The sequence below is a fragment of the Ictidomys tridecemlineatus genome, chromosome 8, assembly GCF_052094955.1.
Source record: "Ictidomys tridecemlineatus isolate mIctTri1 chromosome 8, mIctTri1.hap1, whole genome shotgun sequence".
Lineage (NCBI taxonomy): Eukaryota > Metazoa > Chordata > Mammalia > Rodentia > Sciuridae > Ictidomys > Ictidomys tridecemlineatus.
Window position 1 is genome coordinate 99,418,084 of NC_135484.1, and position 5,224 is coordinate 99,423,307.

Here is a 5,224-nt window from a genome sequence, read left to right on the forward strand (position 1 = left end):
TTCTGTATGTGAGGTATTTCTTCAGTTTGTCAATTGTGGATGGAGGTCTAGAATTTTTATGAAGTCAATGTTCTGCATAAATAAATAGGAGGCAGACATATTCAAGGCAGGGAACTACATGCAGCACTCTTCATGCTGTCTGCATCAAGATTCTGACCACTGGGGGAAGAGTGACCATACATTTAGGGGAACAGGATCTCTCTAACACCCACACTGATTAATGAAAAAAAAAAAAAAGTGCCAAAGGGTGAAGTGGGATTAGCTGGTTCTACTTAGTAAGTCCTAGGGGGAAGTAAGGAGGAATGGGAATGTCCAGGGAACCCTATTTTGAAACTTTGAAAAAAAAAAACTTGGATAACTAGATGACACTTTTCCACCAAAGACTGGGTTTTGCTTTGATAAAAAAAAAAATCCCAGATAGCACTGAGATTAAGATATAACCAATGAATATTCCCTTATACAACTTGACCATAATATTCCTCAGCCTTGATATATTTTCTTTAAGGACTATTGTGTTCCCAAGTTGTATGATTTGGAGTTCAGCCCCACATAGGGCTCATTTGATTCGGGGGATAGAAGAGCTGGTTTAGCGATGGAGCTTCTCTTAAGGACAATGATACAGGCACAATTGTGGTTCTTGGTGGTGTCTGGTCTGGAACAAATCTCCTGCCAGTGGTTTAGAGTACATGACTCTATCTGCTCCAAATCTCGCTGGGACATTCTGTCAATTTCTGATCGTGTATCTGGGTACATATCCTTACTTGTAAAATGATCTGTTGACACCAGCTTGCATGGCATTTCCTCAGGGCATGACCTAGTACATGAGACCCTGCCCCATTCATTATTCTTTTCCTTTCTTCCGAAATGGATTGATCGACAGAATTATGACAAACCTGGGCATTCACCATTCCCTTTGTCCCAGTCCACATGAACCTAAGTTCCTGCTCCCATCCTGTTTACTGTATTAGTTGTGTCACTAATAATGAGGTACCCAAGACAATTAATTTATAAAGAGAAAAATATCAATTTTGGCTTACAGTTCTGGGTGTTCTAGTGCAAGACCAAGTGGCTTCATTGCTTTGTTGAGGATGGTATATCATGGTGGGAATGTGTGGTGGAGCAAAGAGAGGAAGGATGAGGATTCTACAATCCCCTTTGGGAGCACACCCTCAATGACCCAAGGGCTTCCCACTAGGTTCCTCCTCCTAAGGGTCCACAACAGCACCACCTTGGAGATCAGGCCTTCAACACAAGAACTTTTGAAGACTACCTCATCCAATCCACAGCAGCAGATGATTGGTATTTAGCTAATGACCCAACCTCATCCCCCAATTAGAGAAAGCCATTGTTGATCAGCAGCTGCTTAATTAAAAAGACACGGAGCAAGACAGAAAGAGACAAGACTACCCAGAAGACTCCCTCTCAGTGGAACAACTTTCCTCTGATCTCTACCAAAGTCAAGTGTCTAATCTTACAGACATTAAGTAGGAAAAGAAGAAGAAATAATTTTCTAATGACTCAAAACTGTACAATATTTTTTTGTTTTGGAAATTTCTTGAATTTTCTTTTTATAATGATCTAGCTAAATAATCCAAAGAGTTTATAAGGCTATGCAGAGAAAAATAAAATCCTCCCTTCTTCCTGGGCCCTTACTGTTTGGGGCAGTGCCTCCCTCAGACTTAGCCAAGTCTGTGTGGTTGAGCTCCCCAAACTGCCAGGCAATCTTCCAGGGTTCTTGATTTGTCAGCCCTTAGGCCTGACCTCAATCTGGCATACTGACATGTTCTCAAAGAACACCCCAAAAGCACCAGGCCACAGACATAGCCAGCCAGCCATCGCCAGAGCTTGTTGCACTGTCGCATGATCTCACAGATGCCACTTGATGTTTTTGCGGTTTCTTCTTGACTAATGATGGATTCGTACTCCGGCAAACCCGTCGTTAGTTGAAATATTGTTAAGACAGAAATGCAAAAGGTCCTAGCTCAGCAGCACAGCACACTGTAGGGCACGATGGTTTCCTCTCATGATCTGGAGCTGTGGCTTCCTGCTGCCACTGCCCAGCCTCACAAGAGAGTTCTCTCACTACATACTGCTAGCTTGGGAAAAGATCAAAATTCCAAATTTGAAGTATGGTTTATCCTGAATTTGTATCACTTCCACACTATCATAAAGTCAAGAATTGTAAGTCAAACCATTGTAAGTCAGGGACCATCTGCACATCCTAACCCTTCCTTTGTGGTTCTCTTTGGCTCCTCCACCCAACTAGTAGAAGTAACTATGGTTGCCCAAAGAAAAGTGAACCTCAGAAAAAATAATATCATAAAGGAGCACTCAAGGCCCCACTTCCACTCTCCCATCACGGAGGGTCTTGGTTTTGGACGGAGAGAAGGTCAAGTTTAGGTGTCCAGCTCAATAGACTCCTAGGAATGAAGGGGTGGGGTTAGGGGGGGTTTGATCCTATAACCCAGAAGACACTATTATGGAGACACTGTTACTAGCCTTGGTTCACCACTTAGTGGTCTGGCAAGTGACAATCTCTTTTCTTGGGTGGCTATAAATCTGTCCTTGCTTCAGTTAAGGTCATCTTTTCAAAAATTGCCGTTTGGACCTCAGAGAACTGTTTTGGGCAATGGCACACATAATGACCCTTCCTAACTTGACCTTGGTAGTTCGTTTATTCTCCCTTTGGGCTCCTCTCCAAACTTTAAAACATGATTTTAGAATCAAGTCAGAGATGGTTTACTCTCCCTGGAAACCCAGTCCTTAGTGGAATTGAGAGAAAGGATTTTGGTTTTGATTTTGGTCTTTTAATTTTGTTTGGGGGTGGTTTAGGGTTGTCGTTGATGTTTTTAAGCAAAGAAGGGGACTTTTTCATATGTATTCTTGAAAGAAAGAGAATTTCTAGAGTGTCAGGATTTTCCATATCTCGTGACAAGATCAGGTACCTTCCCAGATATATGGCATTGACTCACATCTTATTCTGATGTCTGGGTGGCCTTAGGTCCTTTCAAGATTCTGTCATTAGTTTTCCCCTGGCTAGGTGTCCCTGCCATTACTACAGTGGTAATGATACTTCCAAACTGGAACCACATGGAGGAGGAAGGAGACATTTCTTAAATAATAGGAATGTTATTACCAGGAGATGGGGGGAATAGAGACTGTGCAGACAGAACAAGAAAGGTCTACTAACTCCTCAGTTTACAGATAAGAAAAGTGAGGTTCAGCATCCCTCCCCACAAGAGCCAGCTTCTACTGTGTGTGTTACCAGAAGAATTACATCCTGGTTTTTAGGGATGGGGAAAATTAGACACATAAAGTGGAGGCAAATTGTTCTAAGATCACAAGCTAATGAGTGATAAAACCGGAACCTGGATCCAGAAGTTAGGACCCATAGTATTTTAAATATATTTGGCAAGTTACCCAGCATTCACTGGGAAATTGAATCTATCTGAAAAATAGGTCTTTTCCATTTGCTAAAGGGTAGAAAATTTGTACATGGTGTTCTTAACTGAAGCTCTTAGCAGAAATGTTGATATTTTAAGTTTATTTATTTATAACCAGTTCATTTCTATTCAATGTCTATTGGACCCTTCCAGAAACCTTGCAAGGAATGGGACTTTTTCTTTCTTATAGCACCTTTGGGACTGGGTGTGCAGTATTTTTTTTTTTTTGCAGAAATCTTTTTACCAAAGTATAACAGACATATAGCAAAGAACATATATCTTAAGTTTGTAGCTCAGTGTTGTTTTAACAAATGTCATTATTTAATTTTTTAAAAGTATCATTGAGGTACATTTATTACAAAATGCTTAAGGTAGAATGGCCAGTCTCCCTCAGTGCTGGGCAGATAAGACCCCTAGGAAAGGGTTCCGGGGGACTAGCATGCAGTTCATCAAGAACTGGAGAACTTAGATACAGGTGCAGTTTTTATGTTTGGAAACTTCTGGTACTAAGCGTTTAACAAACAAATGAGTGAAAGGGAAACATGGTTAAGATTATTATTTGTATCTTTTTGATATCAGAAGTTGCTGAGGATGCATTCTCCTGGCTCTGAAGGGTTATGGACATCCAGTAGGTTAGTATTCTTCATATGAATACTAACACTGAGACTGAACTTCTATTCTGTCTCCAGGACTGAAAAACAAAATACACTGAATAGTGGGGGAAACTGACAAAGCTTTGCTCTTTGTTCAAGGCCATTCTAGGAATAATTGACTATAAGTTATATGGTATATAACCTCTATAATCCTGTGTAGGCCTTGAGCAGATCACTTCTCAGGATGGAGGAGAGAGATACATACTCCTCCATGGGACAGGGACTCAGAAAGATATGGAGGAGGGAAATTAGCTGCTTCTCCCCTAGAAAGCATCCATTATGGAGGAGGCACAAGGTGACCAAGTAGATAGAATGACCTGGTCAATCAATGTCAGGCAGCTCATCAATCAGCCACTCCGCCCAGTGGTGGCACATTGCTATCAGGAACTGAGTGACTATGGTAACAGCAAAGGAAGCTACACATGGGCCCCACACCATGGGTTTCCACTTACTAAAGCCAAAATCTAATGTATTAGCCAGAGAGACCCAAGGTGAGTTCCCTACAGCATTGTCCTTCAAGAAGACCAGTCAGACACTCTGCAAGTTGATTTATCTTTTATGGAATCAAATCTGTTTGGGGCATATATCTACTTTCTCACCTCAGGGTTTCAGTCAGCACCGGTATCTGACCTTCAAATAATCAATTCAGAATTTATGCATCCTTTCAGAAGAAGATACTAGGTCACTGGACTTCTCATAAGCCATACCCTCCAGAAGCTGCTGACCCAAGAGAATAACACAGTGGCCTTTTGCAGGAGAAGCTATGTGTCAGCTTGCACATGATATTCTATAAAGAGGAATCTTCACATTCCAGGACACAGTGTGCACCCTAGATAAGTGATCAGATATGCTGTTGTGTTACTGAAGATCAACTACGTGAGGCAATGAATCAGAGTGGGACACTGGTCTCTGCCTTTGCCACATAGACTCACTTGTCCCCACAGTGATAGCCTGTGTGTCTGGAGGTTTTGACTCTCAAAGGAGACTCAAAGCTTCTATGAGAAGGATTATTATCAGCCCCATTAAAAGTCCAGCTACAGGTATTTTCCAGTTACTTAGGCCTCCTTTTGTTAAAAGAGTAGTAGAGAACAAAAGAATCAGCATACTGGGGAATAATGGAACTTATTC